Source organism: Schistocerca serialis, chromosome 6, assembly GCF_023864345.2.
Source record: "Schistocerca serialis cubense isolate TAMUIC-IGC-003099 chromosome 6, iqSchSeri2.2, whole genome shotgun sequence".
NCBI lineage: Eukaryota > Metazoa > Arthropoda > Insecta > Orthoptera > Acrididae > Schistocerca > Schistocerca serialis.
In genome coordinates, this window is record NC_064643.1 from 410665478 (window position 1) to 410679714 (window position 14237).

Here is a 14237-nt window from a genome sequence, read left to right on the forward strand (position 1 = left end):
TATGTCATTTTGGTAAACATTTTTTAGAGTATGTGAAAAAGTTTATATAAAACATGTGACCTGTGTAAAAAGGAAATCAATGGAATTTTACTGAACTATGTTCCAAAGTGAGAGGAGAGAAAATCCCGCAGATTTGCCGCAAAGTCCCAGAGCACACATCTCTCTGAAAAAGCAGTACTTTCACATAACACAAGGAATTGAGTTGGTTGAACTGAAGCTGAGAAAAGGAATTTGCATGTCAGAAAGACAGATTAGACTCCCCAGGAGGAGGAGCATTTACAATGAAAAGCGAAAACATTAAGTCAAACGAGGTATAAAATGAATGTGGCTGTGAACTAATATGGACTTTTATTTTGTTATTGCAGCATTTAAAAAAGCATTTCAGTACACATTTACGGGTCCAAACCAGCCAGAGGTGACCTTAAGCTGGCATAATATTGAGTACAGAAACTACATTTGTTTTATCAGTGGTAAGAACAAATAGTCTTTCAATGTAATGCCAAATAAATTGTCTGCCAACTGCCTCGAACAACTAGTACAAAACCCATGCACAAAATAAATATTTTAGACCACATGGTAGAACTGAAATTTTTGAGAGTGTCACCAGTTAGACAGGGAATAGCAGTCATGATCCTGTTACAGAAAAAATGGTCACCACAGGACAAAAGGGGTGTCAAGACAGCTATGAGAGTACTTATATTTTGGTCAAAATGGTAAACAATTACAAACAGTCTACCTAAAATATGAACTGAGAACATTTGCTTCAGAACCAGCAAAAATTAAGAACAATTACAGGTAAAACTAAATGACATTTTAAAAAACAGTCTAGTTAAGAAGGTGCCAATTAACATAATAAACTATGGTGAAAATACACCTTCATTTAATGGATAATATTGCAAAAATAGTCTGTTATACTGTCACTTCAAAAGAGACTGCAGGAGAACTGCTACAGAAAACTTTGTGCATCCATAAGATGGGCCATGCACGAAGCCGGCTAGAATTTTTAGTCAGATCTTGGTGAACGATCTGAAGACAGATATAATAAAAATGTAATTTCTGATTTAAGTACACTATGTGATCAAAAGTATCCAGACACCCCCAAAAACATACGTTTTTCATATTAGGTCCATTGTGCTGCCACCTACTGCCAGGTACTCCATATCAGCAACCTCAGTAGTCATTAGATATCATGAGAGAGTAGAGTGGGGCACTCTGCGGAACTCACGGATTTTGAATGTGGTCAGGTGATTGGGAGTCACTTGTCTCATACGCCTGTACGTGAGATTTCCACACTCCTAAACATCCCTAGGTCCACTGTTTCCGATGTGATGGTGAAGTAGAAACATGAGGGGACATGTACAGCACAAAACCATACAGGCCGACCTTGTCTGTTGACTGACAGAGACCGCCAACAGTTGAAGAGGGTCATAATGTGTAATAGGCAGACATCTCTCCAGACCATGACACAGGAATTCCAAACTGCATGAGGATCCACTGTAAGTACTATGACAGTTAGGCGGGAGGTGAGAAAACTTGGATTTCATGGTCGAGCAGCTGCTTATAAACCACACATCATGCTGTTAAATGCCAAACAACACCTTGCTTGGTGTAAGGGGCATAAACATTGAATGATTTAACAGTGGAAAAACATTGTGTGCAGGCAGGGTGCGGGTATGGCAAATGCCTGGTGAACGTCATCTGCCAGCGTGTGTAGTGCCAACAGTAAAATTCAGAGGAGGTGGTGTTATGGTGCTGTTGTGTTTTTCATGGAGGAGGCTTGCACCCTTGTTGTTTTGTGTGGCACTATCACAGCACAGGCCTACATTGATCTTTTAAGCACCTTCTTGCTCCCCCTGTTGAAGAGCAATTTGAGGATGGCGACTGCATCTTTCAACATGATTGAGCACCTGTTCATAATGCACAGCCTGTGATGGAGTGGTTACATGACAATAACATCCTTGTAATGGACTAGCCTGCACAGAGTTCTATCCTGGATCCTATAGAACACCTTTGGGAAGTTTTGGAAAGCTGACTTCATGCCAGGCCTCATCAACTGACAGTGATATCTCTCCTCAATGCAGCACTCCTTGAAGAATGAGCTGCCATTCCCAAAGAAACTTTCCAGCTCCTGATTGAATGTATGCCTGTGAAAGTGGAAGCTGTCATCAAGACTAAGGGTGGGCCAACACCATATTGAATTCCAGCATCACTGATGGAGGCTGCCAGGAACTTGTAAGTCATTTTCAGCCAGGTGTCTGGATACTTTTGATCACACAGTGTATGTATTTGCACATGACAATACTAACTATGTAGCAGTGTTTGAACAATAAATAGCCTCACAAATGAGAGATGCGGTGTAAGCACCACCAGTGCTGAAAACTGACTAAGAGTACTTAAAACAAAGAATGTATCAAGCCCTGACAGAATTCCAGTTAGATTTTACATAGAATACCCCGGAGGACTGGCTACATTATTATCTCATATATACTGAAAATATTGTGTGTTGGGAGTAGTCTCTTGTGACTGGAAAAGTATGTAGCTCACTCCTGTTCACAAGAAGGGTAAAAAATCAGAAGCACAGACTAAAATCACCGACATTCATCTGTTGTAGGATCTTAGAGCAGACTCTAAGCTCAGACATTAGGATATCACTCAGGGAAAAGCAGCTTTTCTCAAAGAATCAACACAGATTCAGGAAAAATCACTTGTATGAACTACAGCTTCCTTTGCTGTTGTGCAAATGTCTCTGTTGTACCATATAGTATGAAGCAATGTTCCTTTGGATACGCAGGCGTATCTAAAGGAACAGACCCTGCGTTGACAATCAACAGCCAAATTTCAATGAAGGAATGATTCACAAGTCGTGCTATATTGTACAACACAGTCGCTATAATACATAACAGTTTTTCACACCATAGTAGAGCAATGTGACAGTCAAAAAACAATGTGTCAACCTGTGTGGGAATCATGGAAGTACAAGGGGCATTTGAAAAGTCCGGCCAAAAATAAAAACTACAGACTTGTTTGGGATAAACCTATTTTATTTTTTGACATAGTCTCCTTTTAGACTTATACACTTTGTCCAACACTGTTCTAATTTGTTGATCCCTTCCGAATAACAGGAATTGTCCAAGTCTGCAAAATAGCTATTAGCTGCTGCAATCACCTCCCTGTTTGAATAAAATCTTTGTACTGCCAGCCATGTCTTCAAATTGGGGAACAAATAGTAGTCCGAGGGAGCCAAGTCTGGAGAATAGGGAGGATGTGAAATGAGTTGGAATCCTATTTCCAATAATTTTGCGACCACAACTACTGAGATGTGTGCATTTTTCTTGCAGCTTGGTTTTCAAATGGTCCAATAATGATGAATAATATGGACCTGTAATAGTCTTACCCTTTTCCAGATATTCGATGAGGATTATCCCTTGCAAATCCCAAAAGACAGTTGCCATAACCATTCTGGCTGAAGGAATGGTCTTCGCCTTTTTTGGTGCAGTTTCTCCCTTGGTAACCCATTGTTTAGATTGTTGTTTGGTCTTAGGAGTATAGTAATGTATACATGTTTCATCCACAGTGATGAAACAACACTTAAAGTCCAGTGGATTCTTCCTGAACAGCTGCAAACCATCCTTGCAAACTTCACACAATTCCATTTTTGGTCAAGTGTGAGAAATCGTGGAACCCATCTTGCAGATGGCTTTCTCATGTTGAAATGTTTATACAAAATATTATGTACCTGTTCATTCAAGATGCCCACAGCACTAGCACTCTCATGCACCTTAACTCTTCTGTCATCCATCACCATATCATGAATTTTATCAATGATTTCTGGAGTCGTAACCTCCACAGGACGTCCAGAACGTCCAGCATCACTTGTGCCCATATGGCCACTTCGAAAATTTCGAAACCACTTATAAACTGTTCTAATCAAAGGTGCTGAGTCACCAGAATGTTTATCAAGCTTCTGTTTAGTCTCCTGAGGCATTTTGCCTTTCATAAAGTAATGTTTAATCACCACACAAAATTCTTTTTTGTCCATTTCTTGACAATCACTCAACTTCCTTGATTCACACGAATGCCAAACACAAAGAAATAGATCAGTATGGCTGAAACTTGGTGTGCGTTCTTTCCAAAGATGTTACTAACTAAACATGACCTCGATAAATGCTGGTGGTGCCATCTCTCAGACGTTGCAAGGACTTTTCAAACGCCCCTCGTATAGTGTGAGCACTTGGGAATTTAGACACCAGTACAAATGGAGATTTGGGCCGCTCCTGGAAGCATGTTTGGATAGCTGAAGCATTTAAGGTGACTGCTCATTACAAACAGGAAATCTGGGTTTGAGTCACAGTCCAGCACAAATTTTCATTTGTTCTGAAATATTCCACAGCCAATGTGTATGGAACCATAATTACAATTTGCAAATGATTTCTTTACAGATTGCTTTATTGATACATGATATGCTAAAAGCAGATGCAGAGGAAAAGGTAGATTCCATCTTCCTAGATTTCCATAAGGCATGCAATACTCTATACAACATTGACTACTTACCAAGATACAATCATGCAGTGTATCTTTTTTAATACGTGACTAGCTCAACAGATATTTTACTAACAGAATACAATAGAAGTTAAATAAGCTTGGAAGTAATAATGAACGTGTCTCAAGGAAGCATAATAGTTCCTCTCAATATACATAAATGACTTATTAGATAAGGTCAGCCACACTATAAGACTGTTAGTCAATAATCAGTTGTGTCCAGGGAAGTACCATCACGGGACAATCATAACGAAACATAGAAAGACTCTTTGTGCAAGTAATGACAGATCTGTTTCAGTATGAATAAATCCAAGAAAAATGCCTATAACAAAGAGAAAGAACCTGATAGTATCCTACTATAAGAGTGATGATAAGTACTGGCACATCATGTAAGCTTTAGAGGTAATACTAAGGAACAATGTGAAATCAGATGAACAAAGGAAAGCAGCATTAAGCAAGACAAATGGAAGGCTTGATCTTGTTGAGAGGTTTCTGGGATGTGTGAAGTATCTGTAAAAGAAATTGCATACAAGACACAAGTGCAACCAATTCTAAAGGATTGGTTCAATGATCAGAGTACTTACAAAGTAGGAATGACAATAAACAGTAATAAATTAGGTAAATTCCTGCTAGTATCATACAGGATGGTGTAGTGCTTATTAAGTTAAACAGAAATGCTCAGGGAAATTAAATGGGTATCCCAGGAAGGTAGCTAATGTAGCTCTTGTGAAAACCTACTGGATAAATTTAGAGAACCTATATTCAAGCAAGACTGTGTGATCACCGTGCATGTGTAGGCATAATGAGAATAAAAAAAAGGTTAGGGCACATACAGAGGTGTATAGACAATAGCTTTTCTCTTCACTCAATATACAAATGGAACAAGACAAGAAACCACTAACATTGGTATGACAGACCCTGCTCAATGCATTCTACAGTGGCTTGCAGAGTATTACTTATACATTGCAGATGTAGATCCCACCACCATCTTCCATCACCCCCTTTCTGGCCTTTTTTCGATTGACAGAATTTCATTATTTACTCTACTACCTTTGAACATTTCTATCTTAATCTTTCCTTCTCTCTGTTGCTGTCTCTGTTCACTTTTCCCTCTTCTTTTTCTCCAAGTTCTTAATTTCCTATTCATTTCACTCCACATTTTGGTGCTTCTTAATACATATTTATTTTACTGTCCTCCTCTGATCTCAGGGCTAAAGCTAATGCAATGCTTCTAGGTGTATCTCTTTGACATCCTACTCTCTCTAACACTTCCCCCTTTATCTTTGCCTCTATGTATCCTCACTACTGATAGGACCCCTCGACTGTGATTTGAGTGACCTGCACCTCCTTTCCAATGTCTCTCAGCCTAACCCACTTTCATCCCTGAAGAAAGAATTAACAACAGTATGGAAAGTTCTGGTTGAGAATTATGAATTATTAAGGAATGAAGGAGATAACTCACTGAAAGGCAGAAGCACTGCATCATTGATAGGTACACAAATGAAAGGTACAGAGCTTTTCTAGATTTCGCAACAAACTTCCTTTTTCAAGCTTGTAGGAAATACACACACACACACACACACACACACGCACACACGCACATGCACACACTGTCTCCCTACAGTGAGCTCAGTCAACTGCCAGCTCTTTCCTGGGCCACAGTGGGTGTGCTGGGGTGGGGTGAGGGATGAAGGAGGCAGGGAGGCAGGGAGTGGAGGGGGTTGGGGGAAGCATCTAGTGGCTCATGGGAGAGTGGGGAGCCATGTGTGAGTTACCTAGGGTTGCAGTTAGAGGGAGCAGGTGGCAGACGGCTGGACACTCGATTTCACAGACTAGGGCATGAGATAGCAGCACATAACTAGCTGACATGAATTGGGCCGGAGTACTGGGACAGGAGACGGATTACACTCTTTCTCTTTCTCTCTCTCTCTCTCTCTCTCTCTCTCTCTCTCTCTATTGGGTGGGGGTTTGGAGGACTGCGAGTTAGACCAGAGAGCTTATGGGAGCAAAGGATATGCTGAAAGGATAGCTCCCATCTGCACACCTTAGAAAAGCTGGTAGTACTGGGGGGGATCCAGATGGCACGGGTTGTGAAGCTGCCATTGAAATCTTGGATGTTGTGCTGTGCTACGTGTTGTGCCACTTGGTGGTTCACCTCGTTTTTGGCAACAGTCTGCCAGTGGCCATTCATTCTACACTCCTGGAAATGGAAAAAAGAACACATTGACACCGGTGTGTCAGACCCACCATACTTGCTCCGGACACTGCGAGAGGGCTGTACAAGCAATGATCACACGCACGGCACAGCGGACACACCAGGAACCACGGTGTTGGCCGTCGAATGGCGCTAGCTGCGCAGCATTTGTGCACCGCCGCCGTCAGTGTCAGCCAGTTTGCCGTGGCATACGGAGCTCCATCGCAGTCTTTAACACTGGTAGCATGCCGCGACAGCGTGGACGTGAACCGTATGTGCAGTTGACGGACTTTGAGCGAGGGCGTATAGTGGGCATGCGGGAGGCCGGGTGGACGTACCGCCGAATTGCTCAACACGTGGGGCATGAGGTCTCCACAGTACATCGATGTTGTCGCCAGTGGTCGGCGGAAGATGCACGTGCCCGTCGACCTGGGACCGGACCGCAGCGACACACGGATGCACGCCAAGACCGTAGGATCCTACACAGTGCCGAAGGGGACCGCACTGCCACTTCCCAGCAAATTAGGGACACTGTTGCTCCTGGGGTATTGGCGAGGACCATTCGCAACCGTCTCCATGAAGCTGGGCTACGGTCCTGCACACCATTAGGCCATCTTCCGCTCACGCCCCAACATCGTGCAGCCCACCTCCAGTGGTGTTGCGACAGGCGTGAATGGAGGGACGAATGGAGACGTGTCGTCTTCAGCGATGAGAGTCGCTTCTGCCTTGGTGCCAATGATGGTCGTATGCGTGTTTGGCGCCGTGCAGGTGAGCGCCACAATCAGGACTGCATACGACCGAGGCACACAGGGCCAACACCTGGCATCATGGTGTGGGGAGCGATCTCCTACACTGGCCGTACACCACTGGTGATCGTCGAGGGGACACTGAATAGTGCACGGTACATCCAAACCGTCATCGAACCCATCGTTCTACCATTCCTAGACCGGCAAGGGAACTTGCTGTTCCAACAGGACAATGCACGTCCGCATGTATCCCGTGCCACCCAACGTGCTCTAGAAGGTGTAAGTCAACTACCCTGGCCAGCAAGATCTCCAGATCTGTCCCCCATTGAGCATGTTTGGGACTGGATGAAGCGTCGTCTCACGCGGTCTGCACGTCCAGCACGAATGCTGGTCCAACTGAGGCGCCAGGTGGAAATGGCATGGCAAGCCGTTCCACAGGACTACATCCAGCATCTCTACGATCGTCTCCATGGGAGAATAGCAGCCCGCATTGCTGCGAAAGGTGGATATACACTGTACTAGTGCCGACATTGTGCATGCTCTGTTGCCTGTGTCTATGTGCCTGTGGTTCTGTCAGTGTGATCATGTGATGTATCTGACCCCAGGAATGTGTCAATAAAGTTTCCCCTTCCTGGGACAATGAATTCACGGTGTTCTTATTTCAATTTCCAGGAGTGTAGTTGACAGCTAGTTGGTTGTCATGCCAATCTAAAACACTGTGCAGTGATTGCAGCAGAGCTGGTACAAAACATGGCTACTTTCACAGGTGGCCTGGCCTGTGATGGACTGGAGTAGGTGGTGCTGGGTGGCTGGATTGGGCAGGTCTCGCATCGGGGTCTTCAGCAAGGGTGTGATCCCTGTGGGAAGGGATCGTGGGAATGAGTGGCATAGGGATGGACTAGGATGTTGTGGAGCTTGGGTGGATGGTGGAACACCACTTTGGGAGTGGTTGGAAGTATCTTGGACGGGATGTCCCTCATTTCAGGGTATGATGATAGATAATCAAAAACTTCCTGATAAAGGAAGCGGTTAAGTCGTTCCAGTCTCTTGTGGTATTGGGTGACAAGGGGGGGGGGGACACTTCTTTGTGGTTGGTTCTTGAGATGGCTGTGAGGATCAGGGGTATGTGGGGATATGGCATGGGAGATCTCTTTGCATATTAAGTCAGGAGGGTGCTGGCTGGGTTTGCAAAGGCCTTTTTGAGGCCTTGAGCATACTGAGGGAGGGAGTTCTCATCACTGCATATGTGTCTACCATGAGTGGCCAGGGTGTATATGAGCGGGATTTTTTTGTGTGGAAGGGGTGGCAGCTGTCAAAATGCAGATACTGTTGGTGATTTGTGGATTTGATGTGGATCGAGGTGCGAATGGAGCCATCTGAGAGGAGGAGATCGACATCTAGGAAGGTGGCACAGTGGGTGGAAGAGTACCAAATGAACTCAATGGGAGAGGTGGCATTGAGATTGTGAAGGAATGAGGATAAGTGTCCTGGCTTTGGGTCTATAAACCTGAATCAGACCAGGGGTTTTGGGGTTTTGGGTAGATATGAATATTTTATCTAGGTGGCCTGTGAAGAGGTTCTCATAGGAGGGTGCCACACGCGTGCCCATGGCTGAGCCATGAATTTGTTTTCCTAGCCTTAAAAGTTGAGGTGGTTATGGATTATGATGTAGTTGGTTAGGTGTTTGAGGAATGAAGTGGTGGGTTTGGAAACTGCAAAGTGTTGGGAAAGGTAGTATTCAATCATGGCAAGGCCATGGGCATGAGGGACATTGATGTATAAAAAAAGGGGGGGGGGGTTGTATCACCAGTGATGAGGAGGGACCCGGGAGGTAAGGGTGTGGGGATGGTGGAGAGCCAGTGCAGGAAGTCATTCATATCTTTAATGTTGGAGGCTAGGTTTAGGACAATTGTTTGCAGATGCTGGTCAACAAGGGATGAGACTCTTTTGGTAGGGGCACCATAATCAACCACAATGGGGCACCCAGGATTATTAGATTTGTGGATTTTGGGGAGCATGTGGAAGGTGGATATGGGGGCTGTTGTGGTGAGTAAGGAGATCGATTCAGGGGAGAGTTTGTGGGAATGGCCTAAGGATTTCAGCAGAGATTATTGGTTGGACTTCGTGGATGGGGTCACTTTGGCAGAGCTTGTAGGTGGAGGTGTCAGACAACTGGCAGAGGCCCTCTACTGGGTAGTCACTCTGGTCCATCAGAACAGCAGTGGAACCTTTGTCTGTTGAGAGGACAATCAGGTGTTCCTTCTCATGAACCCCTCATAGCACCCAGTCTTTGCCTAGCTAACCCTTTCAATCCTCCTCATCCTCAAAACCTCCTGCCAACACTCCACGAAATCCAGAATCAAAACTGTTGTTAAACTCTCCACCAAAATCAACAACCCCACAGAAGTTTCAGTCCCACCCAAAGTCCTCACATTCAGTCCTGCTCCCAGGTTTAACCATGTTGGACTTGTGAAAGACCTACTCTCCTTCTCCCACTCCCTGCAGTGGAAACACTTCTTTGCCATCAACCCCTCCAACGAAAGCCCATCCAATCCTCACATTAAATCCTGCCAATCCCAATTTCTACCATCATCCAACCATGACCCTCCCACCTAACCATCCCCTGGTCACCTTCCAGGAATTCCTAACTTTCAACCTGGTCTCACCATCCTTTCCCAGGTCTCTCCATAAGAACATCACCCTTTAGCAGAAGAAAGGACTGCCCTACACAACCTAAAAATGGATCCTGACATGATCATCTTTTCGGCAAACAAAAGTTCCACCACTGTTTTGATGAACTGTAGTGACTACCTGGCAGAGGGCCTCCTCCTGGTGTCCGACACCTCCACCTACAAGCTCTGCCAAAGTGACCCCATCCCAGAAGTCCAACACAAACTCCAATCCATCCTGAAATCCTTAGGTCCTTCCCACAACCTCTCCCCTGAATCCATCTCCCTACTCACCCCAGCAACAGTCTGCACACCCACCTTCTACATGCTCCCCAAAATCCACAAACCTAACAATCCTCAGTGCCCCATTGTGGCTGGTTACTGTACTCCCCCCTCCCCAAAGAATCTCAGCTCTTGTTGACCAACTTCTGCAACCAATTGTCCAAACTCTAGCCTCCCACATTAAAGATAACAACCACTTCCCACACCGGCTCTCCACCATCCCCACACTCTTACTTCTCAGGTCCCTGCTCGTCACTGTCAATGCAACTGCCTTATAATCATCATTCCTCATGCCCATGGCTTTGCTGTGATTGAACACTACCTTTCCCAACACCCTGCAAATTCCAAACCAACCATTTCATTCCCCGTACATCTATCCAACTACATCCAAACCCATATATAGTGCACCTTTGAAGGGAAGGTATACAAACAAGTTCGTGCCACAGCCTTGGGCACCTGAATAGCACACTCCAATGGCAAACTCTTCATGGGCCACCTAGAAAAAACATTCATAGCTTCCCAAAACCCCAAACCCCTGGTCTGGTTCAGGTTTATGAATGACATCTTTATAATCTGCACCAAAGACCAGGACACCTTATCCTCATTCTTCCACAATCTCAGTGTCACCTCTCCCATCCGCTTCATCTGGTCCTCCTCCAGCCATCGTGCCACTTTCATTTATGTTGATCTTCTACTCTCAGACAGCTCCATCCATACCTTGGTCCACATCAAACCCACAAATCACCAACAGTATGTGAACTTTGACAGCTGCCACCTCTTCCACACAAAAAAGTTCCTCCCATACAGCTTGGCCAACCATGGTAGACACATCTGCAGTGATGAAAACTCCATTGCACAGTATGCTCAAGGCCTCAAAAAGGCCTTCACATATAGGCAATATCTTCCAGACCTAATACACAGAGAGATCTCCCATGGCATTTCCCCACATACACCTGATCCTCACATCCATCCCAAGAACCAGCCACAAAGAAGCGCCCCCCTTGTCACCAAATACCACCTGGGACTGAAACGACTGAACCATGCCCTTCATCAGGGCTTTTTTGATGATCTATCATCATGCCCTGAAGTGAGGGACAGCCTACCCAAGTTACTTCCATCCCCTCCCAAAGTGTTCCATCACCCATCCAACCTCCACAACATCCTAGTCCATCCCTATGGCACTCCAACCCCCAATCCCCTGCCACAGGAATCATACCCTAGCAGAAGACCCAGATACAAGACCTACCAAATCCACCAGCCAGCACCACCTACTCCAGTCCTGTCACAGGCCTATCCTACCCCATCAGAGGCTAGGCCACATGTGAAACCAGTCGTGTTACATGCCAGCTCTGCTGCAAGCGCTGCACAGGATTTTACATTGGTATGGCAACCAAATTGCTGTCAACTAGAATGAATGGCCACTGCCAAACTGTTGCCAAAAACAAGGTGGACCACCCAATGGCACAACATGCAGTAGAGCACAATATGTGAGATTTCAGTGGCTGGATCCTCCCCACCACCACCAGCTTTTCTGAGCTGCGCAGTTGTGAGCTATCCTTACAGCACATCCTTTGCTCCCATAACCTCCCTGGCCTAAACCATCCCCCACCAATAGTGTGTGTGTGTGTGTGTGTGTGTGTGTGTGTGTGTGTGTGTGTGTGTGTGTGTGTGTGTGTGTGTGTGTTTTCCTACAAGGAAAGTTCATTCCAAAAGATAGCAAAGCTCTGTACATTTTGCTGGTGTACCTATAGAGGACGCAATGCTTCTGCCTTTCGGTGATCATCTCATTAAGAGTTCAAAAAGCTATGTACAGTTTTATCTACTTTTAATTGTGTCTGTTGGCAGAACTTGCAACTTCACATTTTGAAGTGTTTTGTGATGTTGACAATTTGTCATTCTGTTCATGCCTGTAATATTTACACTCACTTACAGATATGCAGTACAAACTCCTCTGAGAAGCTTGTGACAAGTAATTTTGTTTCTGGCGAAACAGTGTCCAAAATCATAATACATTAAACAGACAAAAATTTAACTAAGTGTTTTTTTCTGAAGGGCAAAGACAAGAAACAGATTTATACACTCTATGAAAAGTTTCTAATGAGCTGCGACTAAGTATAAGCTATGGAGCTGAAAGCATTAATTGCAGGCTATTAGTTCTGTAAACTGATTGGAGTTTTAGAGTCCTAAAGGAGTTTTTTTTTAATAAATTACCATGAATACAAATAATTTTCTTCTACTCTAATGGGAAAATAAAATGTTTACCTGTGTAATATAATAAGCATAAGTTGTTTCAAGTTATGCATCTCTGTATCTGTTATAGTTCCTTGTACATTTAAGTTATTTACCTAATATTTAGTAGTATTGTGGAAAAGTTTCTGTTTGTTTTTCGTGAGGAGAAGTATGGAAAAATATTGTGTGTGTGTGTGTGTTAGCTCTTTGATGAATTAATAATTAGAGTACTTTTCATTTAATGCTTACTTGATTCAGGATCCAAGGACGAAGGTATGATCAGATTTTCTTTTATTTTATGATTTCTATATGTTATGCATTTAGTAAACCTCCACATAATTTAGATCACTTTCCAGTGACTTAAAATCTTGTAAAAGAGATCACAATTGGCTCAGAAACAATTCAGGAAATTCTGCCACTTGAATCAGGACATTCAAAAAACATTTAATTTAGAATATAATATCTAGCGGAAGGAAGGTTTGCTCGTTTTGCTGCCTGTAAAGACAATGAAGGATCAGTGTACATAGGAGATAATAAATGAATGTAATTAAGACCTGGGACCTATAGAGACTGTTGTTTCCCCTAAGCCTTCTCATTGGTTTGATAACCAGCTGCTTTGTTGTTGTTGATAGTCTGACGTCAATAGTGCACTTATTATTTACCCTTCTTCCTCCTCATCCCCCTCCCAAGGAAAGAACTGATATTTGCAGAAGGTACCATAGCTTCTTGTAATTTGATAACTGTTGGTAGCATTATCAAGAATTATATATATATATTCATTAAAGACATCAAGAAATGAAAAAGATGTGCTAGTCATTGCAAAGAAGTGAGGCAGAAAAATGACACTGAAATGCATCTATAAGATTCCTTCAGCTTGTGAAAGAAGAAGTCTCATTGCTGTCATCCACTTACCCTAGATGGCATGCAGTGTATATGATTCTGTTGTCTGACGTAATTACTCCAAAGACGACAAAGACAATATTTCATAGATAGACCTGATTCAGATTCCTTCATTTCTGTGTCCATGAAATTGTTTTTTGTTTATCCTTCCAGACAAGACTGCTTTATCTCTGTTCCAATTTTGATCCATGTTGCTGTTAATTGTACTCAGAAATCATCTGATTTCAGCACTGAATCCAGTGTTATGTCATTTACCTTTTTTACCTAATTGCCTACTAGTTTTATCAAAGTCACTGAATTTAAAAAAAGTTAAATCGTAGGATAGTAGCTAATTCAACAGAAAACCACCGTCTGTTGTTACTGTAATTGAACCTAGCCAAGTCTGTTCCTTCAGCCACAGCCTTCTCCCACTGTCACCTTCACAACCAAACATAGTACTGTTATTAAAAAGTATGCAGCATATCACTATGACAGAAGCTGAAGAACTTCTCTCCATGCTCTGCAAATTGACCATCTTCAATATCCTAAGATTCACAGTTAAGTCATGAATAGCTCTTGTCCAAAAAATACCCAAAAAATGTTTTATTATTTAGCCTTTCAACCAATCAGCTCTTTGTTTACAGAGAGACAACTTTTGCTTCTCTAATGACTATCCCTCTTTATGTTGTCCCCTCTTCT

General features: G+C 43.5%; 1 protein-coding gene across 1 annotated transcript in view; it reads left to right on the forward strand.

Annotated features, from left to right (window-relative positions):
* Positions 1-14237, forward strand: part of LOC126484891 (FERM domain-containing protein 3-like) — a 134323-nt gene that overhangs the window by 58131 nt on the left and 61955 nt on the right. The gene's annotated exons all lie outside the window — the stretch shown is intronic.